The sequence below is a fragment of the Pristis pectinata genome, chromosome 3 (genome assembly GCF_009764475.1).
Source record: "Pristis pectinata isolate sPriPec2 chromosome 3, sPriPec2.1.pri, whole genome shotgun sequence".
Classification (NCBI taxonomy): domain Eukaryota; kingdom Metazoa; phylum Chordata; class Chondrichthyes; order Rhinopristiformes; family Pristidae; genus Pristis; species Pristis pectinata.
Genome location: NC_067407.1, coordinates 103,637,598 through 103,658,670, shown reverse-complemented (window position 1 = coordinate 103,658,670; position 21,073 = coordinate 103,637,598).

The following is a 21,073-nucleotide window of genomic DNA, read 5'->3' as shown; positions in this document are numbered from 1 at the left end:
CAATCTGGGTAAATATTACCACCTGCTGAGGGCTCTTTTCTCCCTCCTCCTCCTCCTCCAGACTTTGGTTGTACTCTACATGTCTTCTGCTCATTCTCCTATTCACATTGCAGTCAAAGGTAAATGTCTAATCAAGCACCCCCATGTGGAAGCCTCCGGTTTAGGCAGAGGCCTTGAAGTTGTGATAAAGTCCTTTAGCACCTACTGCACCAATCTCTGTAGGCCTTAGCATCTTTAAGGAATTCTAGAAATCACCATAATTTCACACAGTTTTATAAAACCAATGGAAATCAATCAACAACTAGCCTTGAAATTGTTGATGATCCTTTTAAATAGTTCTGGTTGGGCCCCTGCTGCTGTCAGATGAGATTAGTTGCAAAAACTGGAGCACTGTACTCCAAAATGGCAATGCTTTTATGATCTGCCTGGTCAGCATACTTTTAGTATGCATGCACCAGTTCCCCTACTAATATGACATTCATCACATTTCATGGCACAGCTGTGCATATGCACATTAGAGACCAATTTGGAACTGATGCAACACCTATTGTACCCAGAAACTAAGCTTTAAGGACCAGTAATTTTTCTACTTAAAATCTTTCATTTTTACAGCTCCTCTGTGTGGTTTTTATCCAATGAATTTAAAATTGATTTTCTCTTTAAATAGGCTGGCTGTGATTACTTTTAAATTATTTAGCACTCCATCAGCATAATCATGATTAACATCAGTGCATGATGCCTAACTGCTGAAATTTTGATCAAGGGTGGAAATGTTAAGAGTACAATTCTAATCAATGCTACCCAATATGATTTTTTTTGTTCCAACCTTATCATTAAAACAGTCAGTGCAATGCATAACCATTACCCAGAAACATTCTTTTCTAGATAGGACAAAAGACCTGTCCATGCCACAAATGTTATATCAAATCCAAAAGTAGACTTACTCAAGCTCAATATCAATTTTCATTGCCTCCCAGACACAATGCTTTCAGATAAAACAGCCAAAGAAATCCACAAGGCCAGCAAGATTATCACTCCGTAACTTCCTTTGTAACAACCTTGGACTGGAGGGTTAAAATAATAAAGGCCAGATAGATCGTGATTTGTGATATAAAAATAAGGCTATTTTCTTTACAAATACTTTATCAATGTAAAGTGTGTCCTGTAAATTGATTTGCCAAGGCTACAACAACCTTTGTTCAGGACATTGGCAGCACAAAAGTAATTTCTGTTTCCATCAGATGCTGAATTCTCTCAGTAATGGACTGGACGGATTGGATTTCAAGTGCAAACAAATTATGAAAAACAAAATATAAAATATGGACTGGACAGTAAAGTCACCATTCAATGCTGCCAAACATAAATGTAATATAGCCTAAGTAAAGAACAGCAATAACAGTGCCAGAGGCTTAGAATTCCTGTAGTGCTCCTCACCCCTTGCATAGAACTCAGAAAAATGACATAAATAAAGGTTGCAATTTTTTTCAGAATACCCTGAGATTTTCTACCAAAATTATGGTGGAAGAGCAGGAAATAACCAGATGGAAATTCAACCCATAGAAAATGGTTCCAGATTTAATAAACTTCTCAAGACAATGGGGAGAAAGAACTAACAAAATATGCAAATTAAACATTTTACTGCTATGGAATGCCTTCCATTCTGGCAGAAGCACTGAATATCTTCATTGTCTTCTGGTGCAAGCCTTATCCAAGAAGTGGGCTTGTGCAAAGGAAATGTCAGATCTATAGAAATGGTTTGTGAGCACCAAATGGCTTCGCATCGAATTAAGCACATTTTATCAATTACACTTATCCTACATTAATTTAATGATTATGCAATAGAAAATTCTAGAGGATGTGAAGATCAAACAGCTGATTAAAATCCAAACAATCTAAATGTTTACGAGAGGAAGGTTCAAATTCGGGTCATGACGTGGATTGGAGTAGAGGAAGGAATTGGAGAACTATCCACACTCATAGAAAGCATCTGATAAGTGAGGCACCAGAACTTGGCAGCTTTTGGGACCATATCCCATAAAGAGTAAATGTTTGAGGGGTGGAAGAGGAGAGAGAGCTAGTAATAAAAACCTAACTTGTATTCTACGTGGTCAAGTAATATATCCTGCAGATGGAAACCATCTGTCACTTTTCACTGCCCTTGTTTCAGATATTTCAGTCACTTTCCAAATTTTGATAACATTATACTTCTCTAATTAATCCTGCAAATTCAGTTTGCATGAATTAACTCCAACATAATTTTGAAAACTGTAAGTTTGTATAGTGAGACAGAAAAAACTAATTACAACAGCATGTAATTACAGGGAAAGGTTGGTTGGGAAATAAACGAAAATTAAATTTGAAAGAGGTCATTAAGGGGGAGAATATAAGAAGGATTTGGTGACAATTAGAATAAAATATGCAAAACAGAATGAAATTGATATTGCTACATTAAGATTCACAAATTGTTTTTCAAATAGGTGTTTAATTTTAATTGGCTTGAGAATTTAAATGGCTGTACTTTACAAAGGTGTTAAAATACAAATGATAACATGACATAGATTTCTATATGTATTTCTTCTTTGTCAATGGAAACATACTGAAGTCGGTGATGAAAGTTCTCTAATGCAAATCATTCAAGTTTGACAAGTTTGGATTTAATGAAAAATTTAGAATTTAACAAGTTCTCATTTGGTTTCAGCATCCAGGCCATAGATTCAAATAAATGATGTCAATGAAAAATCCAATTGGTATTGATATTGGTATTGGTTTATTATTGTCACTTACACCGAGGTACAGTGAAAAACTTGTCTTGCATACCGATCGTACAGGTCAATTCATTACACAGTGCAGTTACATTGAGTTAGTACAGAGTGCATTTATGTAGTACAGGTAAAAACAATAACAGTACAAAGTAAAGTGTCACAGCTACAGAGAAAGTGCAGTGCAATAAGGTGCAAGGTCACAACAAGGTAGATCGTGAGGTCATAGTCCATCTCATTGTATAAGGGAACCATTCAATAGTATTATCACAGTGGGGTAGAAGCTGTCCTTAAGTCTGGTGGTATGTGCCCTCAGGCTCCTGTATCTTCTACCTGACGGAAGAGGAGAAAAGATAAGCTTTGCTGGGATTACTCAACAAGGAGAAGAGTAGGGATAGAGGTTTTGGTCAACAATTTGTCAAACAAATATTAGCACCTGTTCTCTTTCCTGAGCTTCTGAATATTTCCAGCACTTCTGTATATATTGCAGATTTATAGTACCTGTAATATTTTACCTTTAATGTTGTCAAGTGGATTATTTATTTATTGGGATATGGGCAACAATGGCAAGGCCAGCGTATATTGTCAGTCCTTAATTTGCCTCTGAGAAGGTGGATGTAGATCATCTTCTTGACCCACTGCAGACCTTCTGGTGAAAGTACTCCTACAGTAAGGTTGGGCAGGGAGTCCCAGGATTTAGTATCAGTGACTATGAAGGACAGCAGTATATTTCTCAATCAGGATGATGTGCAACTTGGAGAGGAACCTGCAGGTGGCGATGTTTCCATGCACCTACTGCCCTTGTCCTACCTGTGGCAAAGGACACAGGTTTGGCAGGTGCTGTCAGGGTAGCCTGGATGAGTAATTGCAGTGCATTCTGTACACACTACAGTCACTGTGCACCAGTGGTGGAAGGAATGAATGTTGAGGGGTGTGAATCAAGTGGGATGCTGGAGGTAGCTGGCCCTGGGATACTGCCCTGAGGAACTCCTGCAGGAATGTCCTGGAGTTGCAATGAATGACCTCCAGCATACAAAACCACCTTCTTCTGCGCAAGAGTTTTAGAAAAATGTCTGAGATGCTAGGAGGATGAAGTTGCATATTGTATTAGGAGTGTATTCCATGGTCAATTGCACCATTGGAAATGATTGGCCATTTTCTGTTTATGAGATCCAGCTTTATATGTACTATGTGTAGCTAATATGGCTATCTTATAATTATGACTACACTTCAAAGGTGATGCTTCAGTTGTGACGTGTTTTGTATCCCAAATGCGTGAAATGCACTACATCTAAATGTGAATTCCTTCTGCAACTGAACTCCAGACAGCAAGATTTCAGTGTTGACATTTCCCCCAATTAAACACAGATACACTGAATTTTCACTGAGCTTCAGAGTTGTCAAAGCCCAGGAAAAAATGGAATTAACAGCAACTGCTTTGTTTTGAGGGTTTCCACAATGACTCTGCCAGATATCGCAGATGAGGGAAGGAAACCCCACTGCTGGAATTTTGCCCTGCTGGAAGCATGAATCCAGGTGTTTCAAGAAGGACAGCAGTTCAGGTGAAGTTTTGTCCTCTACCCTATTCCATTCCTTAGATGTGCTATATTGTCTACAGTGTGTTTTTCATGACAACAGATGGAATATTTGTTATAATGAAAAGCACACTGTAGTCAGCAGCTCAAACACACTCAACAAAGAAAGCAAATAATAATTGATACTTTTAATACATAATAATTCATTCTGTGCACCAATAAATGAATAAATGGTTCTCATTATCAAGAATTAGTTAAAGGTTACTCAGAATTACAAAGAAATGATAAAAGGAAAACAAGCAGTGAAACTCCGCCAGTTGGTATTTATCCTCCAGAAATAGGCTTTAAGTCCATGCACTCGCCCTGTTCCTAATCCCTTTATTCACCTTTAGTTTTTCCTATAATAATGTTGCAATTCAATTCACTAGCAAATTGACAATAATCACAGAGAAAGTCACATTGCTCTGGGAAGCTCAGTCGATATCAAAGCAACACTCTAAATACCACTCCAGGAAATAATTTAGAATAAAACCACATTAAGGTAGCCCAGTAGTAACAACACTAAAGCTTTCCACCCACTGACCTGTAATTCCATTAGTTTTTTTGTCCTTGAGGGTGAGCTTCTTAGCCTTGGTTTAATTGTTTGAGAAATGTTTAGGTGAATTTGCATATCTCCAAACTGTCAACCCAAGCACAACAATTTTATGAGGTTTCTGGTCACGTTTAGGGAAGCTGAAACTGACAGTTATAGTTATTCAAGTAGCATAAGGAACTGTATGACTGTAATAATAGCTTTGAATTAATGCAACGTTGCATCATTTGGCCTTATTTAATTGTACTCACCATCTTCTTCTTTTTATTTAATTTTCTGTCCTAAATTTTAATGAGTCGTCTACCTAATCTATCGTTTACTCCCTTTCTCGTAAAAAGTAAGTTACCTTTGTTTTCTCCTGCCATTAGATTAACATCCATGATAAAAATATTCAGCAGTAGTTCTCCACATCTGTGGAATACAAAGTTTTTGGGATGTACTTTCTTCTGCTACTTTACTCAAATCATTTCTTATGAAGCTAATATCACTTGCTGAGACATAGTTGCACACAAACCACTGTGAGTCTTATGTAAGTGAACAGCAAGTGTCAGCAGACCATTTAACATTAGGAACACCACAATTGACTTGGATCTACCTGATATCCATCTATATGGTCTTCCAGGTACCAAGCACCAGGCAATCATCAGGAGAGAGACACATTCTCCCATCCCTAACTTTGGCAGATGATAGCATCCCTATTCTTTACTCCCTGTGACCGACTGGCACTGCACAGACCATTGAATGTGTGGTACTTGCCTTGAATATATATTGCTTGACATCCTTGAGCTATTAGTGATCTATTAATGGTGGCTGTATTTCCAAATAATATTTGCAATTACTTTGTTTAAAGCAGTAGAAGTATTTGTTATTGATATTGCCTCAGCCCAAGTCTTTGATGGCATTTAAACAGTATTCCATTCCTTAAAAAATGTTGACCTTATAACTTTCTTCTGCAATTTTCTCAATGAGGTCATGGCCCCATGATTTCTATAAAAGGCAGTTCTGTACAGACCCAATGGCTTTTAGTCACAAAACTGAGCAGAGGCTCAGATTTGTACCTATACAAGTATGAATGTGGAATTCCTGAACCTCTGTCACTATCAAGTTCATTGCATTCTGATCCTGGTTTCCTTATAAAGTCCAGCAGTGGGGCAAAATCATCTATAGTTTCCTACCACCTATTCTGGGCTATTGGTCAATTGCAGCTATATCAGGTGAGACTTGGCACAGGTTCAGAGACTCCATTCATTTAATGGAGTGGAACTGCTCTAAGGAGAGGGCTACTCACAGATTTAATTTAAATGGGACCTAGCATCTTAGCAGAAGTTCAATCATTATATCTAACCTACGCTACATTTTCTGATCTTACTTGGGAAAGGGTTTGAAATATTACAATTGGCATCAACATGCTTCTGCTGAGAAAAGCACGAGGATTCAGTTACTTCCTTGCTGTCCCAGTAACCTTGCTGGAACACATCCATATATAAATTCAACCAAGTTCAGAGGGCAGGCTCCATGGCAATACTTTCCTCAATCAAACAACTCATCAGCACCCACTGCAAAGCTAATGGAGGCAGAATGGTTATTTGGACGCTGTTGAGAGGCATTATACATATTCCACTGACACCAATTCTGTTCCTCCAGCAAATAAAGGAAGAAAATTATGCAAGTAAACCACTTCACAAGTAATTTCAGCACACTATTCATCCCCCTATCCACTTGTTTAATAATGAGATCCCCTTATCACAATTCCCTTCCTTTCATTACCTGTAATCCCCAGCACTTCACAAAGGCATTGCTTTGTGCATATTCATCACACTTCGTTACATTACTTTCCTTCATTTGTTTCTATTGGTCACAATAGTAAAAGACTCTTACATCTTATTTCCTCTTCCTTCTATGGTTATTAGCAGCATTGCAATAGCTTTTATTTAATTTAACTTATTTAAATTCTTTTTGGCATAATAAATCCAAAGTCTTATTTTCACGTGAAGTTATTTCTCCTTTACTTGGTGTATATGATTAAGCTCACCAGCATTTATTTTACTTGTTTATTTTTCTACACATTTCACTTTCTGGAATCCATCCACAAAAATACAGATTAACCTTCCTGTTATTCCTTCCTTTTGCATTTTGTTTGGCCAAGGTGTTAGCAATGACCATCAATATTGTACTTTGCCCAGCACAGCAAGTAAGATATTTTACAAATATTTTGCAAAATACCGTAAAATATTGCAAAACAAATCTAGCTAGCATACAAAGCTCTTGTTAAAAAGAACTTTACATTTAAATGAAGTTGTGGGTTGAATGGGCTTTATAATCAACAACTGACAAATTTCAACATTACATGTTCTGTTTTTAATAAAGATCAACTCCGCCTGAGATAAATTGATTTGAAATTGTTTATCATCTCTAAGGAATCAACTGTGGTAGACAGTGGCATCTGAAGCCTAACTCAAACTTGGACTATTACTGGCCTTATTTGTAGGCGTAGATTTTTTTTATCCAAAAGTACAGAGACAGAGCAAACTAATTTTTCACTGGGATGGAATAAACTTATGAACTTCATGAACATTACATAGTGGTATAAATACAGGAGTCATACAATCAAGAAAATGTAATTTATTTTTCATGACATTCTTATTTGTTTAAGTAATAAAAATATCCAATGTTAAGAATATTTGATTTGCTTCCTGTTACAATGCCCATTGGCAAAGACTAATCCAGACCAATATTTCCTGCCTGTCAGTCATTCTGGTTGCCTTCCTCTGCATCCTTTCAAAAGCTGGAACTTTCTTTGCTGCCCAGTATTGATCATTTCATACATGCCAACTTCTGACTTGCTTTACTCGCTGTCACTTAACATTGTTGCTGGGGAAAATGGAAAGAAATTCAGTGTTGGTGCAATCTTAAAAGACCAACCCAGTTAAAGGAGAACATCACTTTTCAGCAGCAGAGCTGTTAAGAAAGTAAAAGAAATAGCAGCCTCAGAGATATTGACAGCAAGAAAAGGCTGAGTTACAGACTTTTGACTGTCTGGATTTGGGATAAATAGCAACCTTCTTTAGAGGCAGGAAGGTCCATCAGAAAATAATTTAGCTATTGTGGTGAGAGGTGATGGAAATCATTATTGCAACTTTCACAAGACCAAGACACATCAAAGCTGTCTGGCAAGTCAAGATATTGTTGCCAATTCACATTCTTTTCCACTTGTAATTCAATAATTCATGCAACTTTGTCATCAGCTCCATAATGGAATCCTCTTTATGTAATCATCAGTTTAATCATCATAAGAACAAATACTGAGTGAGACAGAAGGGTTGTTACCTGCTGAAACAAAGGTGAGTGTGAGCATCTGGGAATGGAAGAGGGAGAGTGCCATTCCATAAAGGAAGCTGGAGAAGGGGCACAGAAGCCCAAAGGTTCAGAATGCTGAATCCCAGAACCCTTGCCCATCTCCTTACTTCTCATAGTCTTTGCTGTCATATGCTTAATGAATTCACAAGTGCAAAAAAAAGACTCTGTAAGTACTTATGCACCAGTGGAACTCATAGCAATGTTTTCTGTCCCTGTAACTTGAGATAACACTTTCATTGGACTTCAAGGTCAGTTCATTTACATTGATTGCATTTTTGACTTTCTTATCATAATCATGTACATTCTCTCAAATGGGTCAAGAACAAGTCTCTTTGTTTTTCATATTTCTTTAACATGGCTTTGCACCAACACTCAAAATGTGATGCCTAACCTTTGGAACTGGACCTCATTTTTAAGAGCTGAATACATATAACCAAGAAGCACTGCAGATAACAGGCAGAGTTAGTGACTAGAGTGGCAGAAGCCTATAACTTCAGAGGAAAGAAAAGTAGAAAAAAATAGATGGGGTGGGGGCATGGAAAATTAGAATTAATTTTATAAATTCAGTACATTCTAATTCCAAAATTAACAACATGGGGAGAGGTAGAGGATAGGAAATGATACCTAGGATACAACTTTAAAACATTGGGACCATTTGAGCAATCACAGAAAGTAGTATTAAATTATGTTAGATAAATTAACATGCTTATTTGAGGTGTGCAACTACTTTTGTAAAATAATTGTCTGTTCATTTTAAGTTTATTATGATTCTATAGATTGTTGAGATTATTTTATATTTGATCTGATATATTATGAATGACAAGTGACCAGAAAATATCTTGCCTAACTAAAGTTATCAGTCAGCATAACGCTATTACAGCGCCAGCAACCCGGGTTCAATTCCGGCCACTGTCTGTAAGGAGTTTGTACATTCTCCCCATGTCTGCATGGGTTTCCTCCAAGTGCTCTGGTTTCGTCCCATATTGCAAAGACCTATGGGAAGTTGTGGGCATGCTATGTTGGCACTGGAAGCGTGACGACACTTGTGGGCTGCCCCCAGAACACTCTACGCAAAGGATGCATTTCACTGTGTTTCGATGTACTTGTGACTAATAAAGATATCTTATCTACATATAACAAAACAAAATATAGTTGACTATAATATTTCTTTTCCCAAAGCAATATATTTGCCTCCAGCAGTCAGAAAATACATACAAGCAAAATATTATAAAAGTAGGTTCTTAAAATGTATTCTTAAATCAAAACTCTTGTTACATTACGACAACTACATTGCCTGCTGCACTGTCTGCACATGTCCTTCTGTTGCTGTTTGCATAAGCAAATATAAACAGGAAGAACTATAGTCAGAACTTCCTTTATTGAAGACAGTAACTTTCTCTTAAGTAACATTGCTCAGTTACAGCAATGTATCGAGGGTCATATCACGTGAAACAAACTGATTCTTAAAGGTGCTTGCATAAAGATATAAATTAAATCACATTGACATTGCTTGTAATCCCTCGAATCAATATTAACTGCAAGGATGTGATTAGTGAGACTAAGTGAGGTAAGAAATGGAGATGTAAGAGCTGAAGCAGGCAGGGAGAATGACAAACTGTCTTGTAGGCCCAGCTCTCAATCATGGGCCATTTTACCCCTACCTCATGTCAGGGTCAGTTGCCAATTTGTAACAGATGATAGTTGCTGCCAAACAAGTCGGACTGGAAATATGGACAAATCAGAGACCACAGAGAGACACTTAAGGGAGACTTATTTATAAGCAAGGAAATCACAAGAGATAGGTTTTGAGAGTGTTTTCAGTGGACAATGAGATGATTCGATGCAATGCATTTTCTCTCATGCATTCATTTCATTTTCTTTTGAAAGCATTAAGTTATTTACTTCAGCCATCTCATGGGATAGGTAGCTGAAATAAATAACTTTGATGCTATGTTTATTCTAAGGAAACAGTTCCTAACCTGAATGATTTATTGGAAACTATTGGGCTTCTCATTTTGGATTGTTCTACATGTGGAAATCTTTCCCTCCATCCACTCTATGCAAACTGATCATAACTATAGAAAACATTTATCTCCTCTAAACCTTGTATTTTCTGATATATCCCAACAGTTCTATTCCTAGAATCCATACCCAAAATGCTAAACTTGCAATATAGCAGTGACAGCATATTGTATCTGTCTTCATTCTATTGAAATCAGTGGAACCAAATTTTGGAAGTGGAGAACAATGCATTGCAATAGCACCTTTAAAACCACCAAACAGGAAGGAATTTCTAGGCACAAATCATTCCATGTAAAAGCACTAATTTACAACAATGGTACCTCCAATTCTAACACCATTTTATACAGGATGTAGTGATTAAGTTAATGGATTGGTGTCCAGAGCTCCAGCCTACTGATCTGGTGACATGATTTTGAGTCCCACCATGGCAAATGCAGGTAATGAAGTATATATTAAATAAAAAGCTAGTATCACTATTGGTGAGTATGAAATTATTCAGTTGACAAAAGGACTATCTGGTTCACTATAGTTCATCACAGGATGAAATCTGCACCCCTCATTGGTCTGGCCTATATGTGACTCAAGACCCACCAATGTGCTTAACATCTAATTGTTCTCTGAAGTGACCTAAAAATCACTCACCCCTAAAAATTCTTAGACCATGATATTTACAACCCTTCATTGAGACTGGTGGTGCTGCAGGGCATAGTGATAATTGATAGAATCTGAATCAGAATCAGGTTTATCATTACTGTCTTTATATGACATGAAATTTGTTGTTTTACGGCAGCAGTACAGTGCAAAGACACAAAATTACTGTAAATTACAAAATAAATAAATAGTGCAAAAAAAAAGGAACAATAAGACAGTGTTCATGGGTTAATGGACCATTCAGAAATCTGATGATGTATGGGAAGAAGCTGCTCCTGAATTGTTGAGCGTGGGTCTTCAGGCTCCTGTACCTTCTCCTTGATGGTAGTAATGAGAAGCAGGCTTGTCCTGGATGGTAAGGGTCCTTAATGATGGATGCTGCCTTCTTGAGGCACCGCCTCTTGAAGATATCCTCGATAGTGGGGAGGGTAGTGCCTGTGATGGAGCTGGCTAAACCTACAACCCTTTGCAGCCTCTTGAGTTCCTGTGCATTTGAGACACCGTACCAGGCGATGATGTAACCAGTCAGAATGCTCTCCACTGTACATCTGTAGAAATTTGCAAGAGTCTTTGGTGACATACCAAATCTCCTCAAACTCTTAATGAGGTAGAGCTGCTGGTGTTCCTTCTTTGTGATTGCATCAATGTGTTGGGCCCAGGACAGATCCTTGGAAATGTTGACGCCCAGGAATTTAAAGATGTTTACCCTTTCCACCACTAACCGCTCAATGAGGACTGGTGCGTGTTCTCCCGCCTTCTCCTTCCTGAAGTCCACGATCAATTCCTTGGTCTTGCTGACATTGAGAGTGAGGTTGTTGTTGTGATAGGCCAGCTGTTTGTCAAGAGGGAATTCCACCAGTAGGCTACAGTGGAGGAAGAGAAGGGTAGAGATTATCTGTGGAGAATATACTTGGTGGGAGGTTCTAATAACCCAGCAACAATGATGGCTGGAAAATACTGATCCTGATGGGATAGAGAAGGTGGTTGGGGAAGAGATCATTGGGGTAGGGTAGCATAGGGGCGTAAAGCATGTGGTCGAAGAGATTTGATTGCTGAGGGAACAGGCAGAGTGTAGGGCTTCAGTGGTAAGTGTGTCCTTCCTCAGAGAGACAATCCTACTGTTCTTGGCTCACAAGCTCTGCAGCAACACTACTTATTTACTTAATTCAACTTTACTTGTCTCCTTTCACTTGGAAACCTGAGCCAACAGTTTTAAAGATAAAAAAGATTGTTAAAATGTGATGCTTGAAGCCACTGAAAGATGCTTTGACAACCTGCAGCCACCTGAGAGTAGTCATCCAGCCCCACATCAGAAATGGAAGCAGACAGCTACAAAAGTTGTTAGGCCAAGTTTATTGTTATTCTATTTCTTGTATTTCCTACTGGGAAAAAGAAGCCTGCTTTAGAGAGTTAAAACAAATCTTTTGCTTTCTAATGTGTGGCTAATGATTCTGTTCTTCCTAACAAGTTGCATTCATTCACATTTTCCTGAAGTAAATTTTATTTGTGACTGCTCAGTCTGCAGGTTCTCTAACTTTCTCTTTGTTGTATGGCAGTGATAATAACTTATACATTGATGTCCAAATTTAGGAGTCTAGTGTGGATATTCTCCATGCATCAAAGAATCCGACAGGGAAAACAATGACAATATGTTTAGTTGTTTGACTTCCATTGCTGTAGATGCACATAGGAAGTGATTTGAGCTTCCACAGTGTAAAAGTTGGCCACATCATCCTTGTCCAATTTGTATCAAGTTCAGAGAAATTCATATATTGCATAGTAAGTCTAATCCAGGTTTTGGTTCCATAAGATGGTGATACTGTCACTGTTCAGGATATTGTTATTATTCCATTGAGACCTTCATTAAATGAGCTATATCCTTAGAGTATTCAGTTTTACCCTGTTTTTCAACAAATATACCTTAAAAGTGAAGGAAGCATCCAAGGAAACATTACCAGGAAACTGGCAGAATTCACATGTTCCAGCTTCTCAGCTGTCACTTTATTGTTGAAATGAAATGCTGTTGTTATGGTTTTTAGATGGTTAGGAGTGTAATTTCCTGCAATGGATGTCCAGCTCCAATCCTCAAGGTCTCTGTTCAGTGTAGCACGGTGTAATTTATTCTTGCATTATGTGTGGCATATTTTTCTTACTGTTAGCTGTACCCCTCAGTTTGGTTCCTTCAGCAAATACCATTGATCCATTTAAAGGGAAGCCAGAAAGCACTCAAAGACAATAAAGTGCATATTGCTGGAATCAGAATCAGAATCAGGTTTAATGAGGGTAGGGGGCTCCTTTGGAGCATTAACATTGATTGGACCTGAAAGGCAGACTGGCCTGTTTCTGTGCTGTAAGTAATTGATAATATTATATAACTTTCCCTCCTTGTTGTTTTTGTTTCCTTAACCACAATGTTGCTGCGCACAAAAGTAAGCGACAAATAGAAGGCATAGAAGGATACGATCCTAATGTGGACAAATGTAGCCTCAGCATAGATGGGTGAAAAGGTTGGCATGCACATGGTAGGCCAAAGGGCCCGTTTGTATGCTATACAACTCTATGACTCTAATATTTTTTGAATATCCCACCTTGGGAATCCTCCAGTTCCACAGGCTTTACCATGCCTTCCCAATTATCTGTCTCATTCCTCCTACTGAGATTTATTGAAAGGTCACAATATCAAAATTGTCCACTCCTGATGCTGCTTGACTGTTGAGTGCCCTGGGCCAGCACAGAATAATTTACAACATCCAAATTTTGAATGTGTTATACTGTATATCTCTGATAAGCGTAGCATTAGATTGTGACCTAAAATGAAAGCAGAATTCAATGGCCCGATTCTGGAGCAAGAGTACAATGACTGAATTAAGTTACAAATTCTGCCAGCTACCTTCTACCTTTCTTCAATTTGTTCTACTTCTAATCTCTTGTTGTTGCTGAATAGTGAAAAATAACCTGCTATAATATGTAGGCAGAATTGCTGCCTTATTTACCTATTCCACCCATCCAAAGCAAAATGTGGCATCACTTTATCTGGGTGATATAGGTGTGCTTTTTTACTATCTTGTATACAATCCAGTCATGTAATATTATTATGAAAATCATTTAATTTCATGGATATATTACTAATGAGATTAATCTCTGTAATATTATCTGTAGTTGTGTTTAATAATTGCATGTCCAAGCTAAAAATTAATTAGCAGTGTTATTTCTGGGCCTCTGCTTTGGTGCGGACAATACCAAAATTTAATAATATATAAATAATATATTCCAAAATCTCAAGAAAATGTTAGCATTTTAGTTACAAATTTTGTTAATGTTTTAAAGGAAACATTTTGGTGTACAGATTTCTGAAACTTTGGAATACAATGAGGAATTATTCCATTGATAATTGAAGGCGCAATGGTTTTCATTGTATTGCAGAAGACCATTAACATTTAAAAATGAGCTATATCATTGGTTTTGTAAACAATCTAAAATTATAATTCCATCTTACTTGTTCAACAGTAGCAGCAATGTGAAATCATTTGATGGAAATTAATTTTTCCTTCAATATGAATTGACTGAGGATATCAGAGAATCATCATTTTAGCCCTGATTTATCTATTTGTCATCTAGAGATGATGGCCAATGCCTACAATTCTCTCATAACCCTAATGATTTGGTTGTGTTACAAAAATTATTCTAACTTTGTTAGTCTTGTATTTTCGCATGCTCTATTGTAATTATACTACTCTCCTTCAACCAGCAGATTTATAGACCCTTTAGTCACCAGGCAAGATGGAATTGGTTTCCTCTGAATGGTGAGAGCAGGATCGGCAGTCGGGGGCTATGGTGTGGATGTTCCTGCTGTGGCCCCATTGCATCAGTTGTAATATTTTTTGATAATACTCCATGCAAATAATAAATAATGTATAACTACAAAGATTATACTTTCAATTTACCAAGGATCATATGTTAAATTATATTTAAATTAGTCCCCAGCCATTAAACACCATCAATTAAATAGCTGACTAATATAATGCACAATAACACACTAATCAATAATGTTATTTAACCAGGCAGGCTGGTATTCCAAGTTAAATTATTTTCTCTTTATTTGCCTCTCCTAGGAGATTACATGGCTTCAACGGATAATATGACATCTGGATTTTAATATTTGCAGGCAGGTGGATAATGTGTAGTGGAGGTGAAAACGATCATCAAACAGGCATGGCTCTTGGTGAAACTGATGCCAGGACCCTTTTAGTCTGCTCCTCCTGTCAGCTACAGCAGACCAATGACCTGCCAAGCTGCTGGATGAATGGAACTCCAGCAGCTAGATCATGGTGGACTGAACAATCTTGGGGGAGCAGTGTGGAATGAGAGCCTGTGATCAGGAGTTGGAATGATGGTGAAAATTGAGAAATTAGTGGGATGGAGTCCACAACAGTAGGAGGGAGATATATTAACAGTCTGGGAGGGGACAGAGGTTGTAATTGAGAGGGAAGAGAGAGGCTGTGATCAGGAGAACAGGTGAGGGACAGGAAAGTATCAGTTCTGCCGATCGGAACTGGAAGAGCTGAAGACCACCCAAGAGAAACTTCTAGCCCACAGGGACTGCTTCTAAAGCCAAGCCAATAGCTCCTTCCTTTTATGGCTGAGTTATTTAATGCCCAGAACAGTCATTTTTAATTCAAGCTCCCAAAAGCACTATGGAAACCTGATTTAATTAATTGCCCCACTGCTCAACAGTGAAAAGATCAGGATCTCTGATGTGTGAGTGTCTAAGGAATGACTTCCTTGTAGTTAATTGTTTAACCCCGCAATTTATCATCAATTAATCACCACTCCTCCAATTCCTTCACCCAGTGAAGGATCTATTGCGACACTTCTTCCACGTTAACCTGTTGATGTTATGGTCTGCAACATATTTTGCTGCCTTGCTGTCAATAGTTCAGCTAATTAAAATAAGGACTAGATACCTTCATAGCTGAATACTTAAACAAGTGAAAAACACCCCACTCACCCAAATCAAAAAAATGTTTGTACTACTAACAAAGCCAGTGAGGAAATGAATTTCTTGGCTAAAAGCATTTATTAGGCACATTTTGAAGGAGTACAGCGTGCACTATATCCCAGCAACTGACGAAGGTAAGTGACAGAATAGTATGCTTAAGCATGTTTGTGGAAAAAAAAACATGATAATTTTCAAGACCTTCAGATGATGGCTACATTGCCTATTGCATAAACACAACTTTCAATTTGTAACAAATTAAATAGTACTATTAGTCCATCACATAGTGACCATATGAAGCATTCCAGAAAGTCCTCAGGATTATTACCTTCACTCCACATGCTGAATTATAACATCTGTCCAGTGACCCAAAGACAATTCACCAGTACCACCTGCACCAATAAATAGTTTGTGATATTTGTACCGACACTTTTTGGCATTGAGCTTAAGGCACTCTCTGTTCAGGACCTTTGGTGTCTGTGTTGGTTTAAGCGCGATATTTATGTGGTTTGGAGGCGGATGCACTTATCATTATAAGACTTTTGAGGACGACCTATTGAGGCAGCTGCACAAAGGAAAACTATGCTATTGTTGCACTTATTATTGTCTGAGAGATAATATAATGTCTAAGAGCAAGTTTAACATCTGAAGTTCAGACTCTGCTTGACAGAGAAATGGTGACTACCTTCTGATGAACACTAAGTCATGGATGTCACTACAAAAGAATAATTTGGGAATCTGCTCTGAATTTCCCAGTGGCTGACTTTGTGTCACCTCTGGAGAATGCATCAGGGATGAAATTTTCTGATCTTCAACAGAAATTACTATCATCAATAAGTGAAGAGAGGTGTAAGATGTCGTTCCTGGTGCTCTCAGTCAGATTAATGACCATATTCTTCAGTAAAACCATGATGCAGAGAGTCAGGCACAATGATGGATGGGACATCACCTCACAAACTGATAGTCTGCTTATCATGTTGAAGAGCCTGATCACTATCTCATTTCAAGGCTCTTCAGTGGAATTGCACATTGTATCGAGGAGTCGCAAACCTTTCTTTGCCACAACAGCCAAGCATCAGGCACTCTTGCTGTTTCTCACACCCAGATGTACCAAGCTACAAGCCATCCTATGAATGCTACTATTCTCTCCAGTGATAACTTGACAGCATGAAGAATCACAATATAAAGAAAAAATGAATAAGTACCAGATTTTCATGTGGTCAATCAAGCAAACAAATGCACAGATATTATATCTTTTGGGAAATATATTAATTAGAATCTTTTCTTCTGCTTGTTGCAATGGAATAGATGAAGGGACAACCTATGATTAAGTAATGGAGCATTGTTTGTGATGATGTATCTTCTTGTGAAAAGAAAAATAGCATTGACTGTTCTTCTAATGCTTTGTAAGCAAGAACTCTACTTCTAGAGCAGCCTGTTGGGTTGCTCATCAAAACCTAATAAAATACATTTGTTTGTAAAATCTAATGTGGTAATTCTCAAATTGGGACAATATACTATATTTCTTCACATTTTCTAGTTTGTATAATGGAGCATTTTAGATTTGATAGGCTCTGGTCAATCAGCCCATAGATTTGCTCTATTACATATGCTTTAATTAATTGGCTTTTATTGTCAGACTGACTGGCTGATGGTGGCAAGGGATTCCCATGAAGAGCTGGCAACTTTCAAAAGCTATTTTTTCCAGTAAATCACTCTGCTCAAACAAAATAAAATAATTTCAGGAATAATTCACTGGATTCCCCTGGAACCAAACACCATATTTGTGGTCAGGGATTGAACCCAACCAGGATTAGGTTGGGAAATGGAGCTCTCCCAGCACTGAGCATTGCCCCTGGGATTAGGTAACAGACAGCAATTCTCAAATTGACAGAAAGTGGCCATTTTACATGGCTTCAGGGAAAGAGTGATTTACTCTACTGAGAGCCAGCATGGACATGTAGTCCAAATTTACATTGTCATGGAGTCATAGAGCCATAGAGTAACACAGCATGGAAACAGGCCCTTCAGCCTAACTCGTCTATGCTGACCAAGATGCCCATCTAAGCTTGTCCTATTTCTGTGTTTCCTCCAAAGATCAGGTATCAGACATTACTCCTGAGTTGGCAATCTGACAACCATGTCTGTATCTGGAAGCCAAGTTCAAGAACTGGCATTACCCAAGGTACAGACACGACCTCAGACTTGGAAACATACACTGCCTACCCAGGACTGGACATCATATACAGGGTCAAGGAGTGGAACCCTCGGTTTGAACACAGTTCCCGGATTGACTCCCATCTCCTTCTGTGAGGCTGTGGGTTGTACCTGCCCTGCTCTGTCCTTTGCCTTGCTCTGGTATTCTCTTCACCTATCTAGAAATCAAACTGTCGTTCAAGTTCAGTTCTGGCCGGATAAATTGCCAATGTCAAAACCTGCATGCTGCAGAATTATAACTCCACAACTTTTGCTCACCACCTTTCACCCCTCTCACCACCACCACTTATGTAACCTACCCTTATCCAGGCCAAGGAGTCTACACTAGTCCTGCAAACCTTATATCCTCATGAAGGATAATTTGCTTGGCTGTACAGACAACTTAGACACAGAGGAAGATTAGCTTTCAGGAAGTTGTACGTGATCGAATAACTCATAGAAATTAAAACCAACATTCACAAAACAAAATAATGTAAATTTACAATTAATAAATATTAAACTCTATTTTACTAATTTTTGACACTTTGAAAATAGTTTCCTTCTTTGGGTTACGGTGGTAGGATGAAGTTTTAACTGGTCATAGTAATAAATATGTAAAATGAATGGTTGTCCTCTGAATTCTTGCTGCAGCTGAAACTTAGACTTTTTTCCCTGGCAGTTAAGTCACAGAGATAAAACCTGAGCTTAATATGAAGGCTCAGTGCTTCATAATGTTCTATTTTTGCACTTAACTATAAATTTCCTTCTTTGTCCTTATCTTCGAAATGCCAACCATTCACTTATGGAGTGGTGAGACAGCTCATATTATCAAACACAATGGATTGAAATATCTACCATTTTTAAGATCACTGTCAATAAAAGGTAAAATGTAAACTGTTCGAAAGAAGATTCATTAACAATTAATTTTCAAAATTATATAGGCATATAAATATATATTAAAGGAGAATAAGCAAAACACTATAAGGCAATTGTTTGTGACATTACACATTTTTTTCATTCAGTTTTATTTATTTATAAGACAGAGGGCCTGAAATTACATTACAGGATGATAAACACTCATCTGAATTCTTTCTACTATTTTGCAGTAAGCCCATTCAAACTAAATAGATAAATATCCTTGGCTTAATAACAGAGGGGAATGTCCTTCAAACCATTAAATTTTTCCAGGCATGTCCTGCAATGCTAGTTCAGAACTAATATTTCAATAATACGGCTCCTTTAAAAATGTGATTCTAAACATTAAACCAAGTTTTAATTATTAATTTGACCTAACCCAGATCTAGCAATGATGCCTAGAAATTCACCACTAGTCAGTCAGACTAAACATTGCTTTATTGCAGTAGTAGCACATTCAGCCACAACTGCAATCCTCAGGGTGTCTGCTTGGCAACAAGGCTTATCCACTGAGGGCATGGCTGATGACTTCAGCACCCAATCTATGCAGATGTTCACTTCATGCAACTGATGAAAGCTACACAAAACTAGACAAGGCAGAACACTGTCTTTCCCTGAAAGAACTGCTCTGGATTAATGCAGGACTTGCAGAGCTGGTATTATGGTGGTCTGCTGATTGCTACAAATCCTCCTCATCATAAGGGGACAGCTGCTGCCCCCTTTAATGTAGTGAGCACATCAGGAGCAGGAGTTGGAAGGAGGGAAGGAAGTGTTGAAGAGCAAGAGTAAATCTATCCAACTGTTTGTGCCTGGACTGTGCTTCAAGTTCCTGGGCATCAACATCTCAGAGGATCTATCTTGATGCAATCACAAAGAGGGCGTGCCAGTGTCTCTACTTCATTTGGGGTTTGAGGAGACTTGGTACGTCACCAAAGACTCATGGAAATTTCTATAGATGTACGGTGGAGAGCATTCTGACTGGTTGCATCACTCTCTGGTATGCGTAGGATCGAAAGAGGCTGCAGAGAGTTGTAGACTCAGCCAGCTCCATCATGAGCACAGACCTCCTTGCCATCGAGGACATCTTCAAGAGATGGTGCCTCAAGAAGGCAGCATCCATCATTAAGGACCCTCACCATCCGGGACATGCTCTCTTTGCCTTATTACTATCAGGGAGGAGGTACAGGAGCCTGAAGACCCACACTCAACATTTTAGGAACAGCTTCTTCCCCTCCACCATCAGATTTCTGAACGGTCCATGAACCCATGAACACTACCTCATTATTCCTCTTTAGCACTATTTATTTATTTTGTAACTAAAAGTAATTTTTATGCCTTGCACTGTACTGCTGCCGCAAAACAACAAATTTCACGACATACGTCAGTGATAATAAACCTGATTCTGATTCTGACAGTGAACGTTTGGCAACAGTACAAATTAAAAGCTGCTATAAAACAAACAGTCCAAATCAATTTTATGAATGAAACCTGCCCTATAGCTTGCAAAAGTTGCCTAACCTTTCACCGACCTTTCCGTTGTTCATTTCTGGGCACGTGCCTTTGCGTGTCTTAGAATTCCCCATTGGTATGTCTGCAGGCATGATTCTCATTCACCAAGCTGTTCAGTATGCATTTCTAAGAGTTTTCTTCTCAAAACTATCCTCTCTGAGTCTTCAACAGCACTTCAACACTTACCATACTCTACCGGACTACAGGCCACTCATGTCTGGGGGTATTTTGTGAAGATCCCACCACAATGCTCTCTACTTGCATCACGTCAATATCTGAACTGATGGCTGCAGGAGAGAAATTGAGTGGCTGTGTTGGTTTACCATCACTGTCATACTGTTCTTCTTTTGTGCAGCCAGCTTACAATTCTCGGATTTCTGAAATACGGAAGTGATTGTGGAGATTTCACCACTTGCAGATCAAACATATTTCTGAAGCAAATCTTGTCTGAATTAACATTGTTCTTCTCTTACTGGCAAGGTACGTCTCTCACACATATTCGCACATCAAGGTGAGGTGATGTGGTCAAGTTTTACATCTG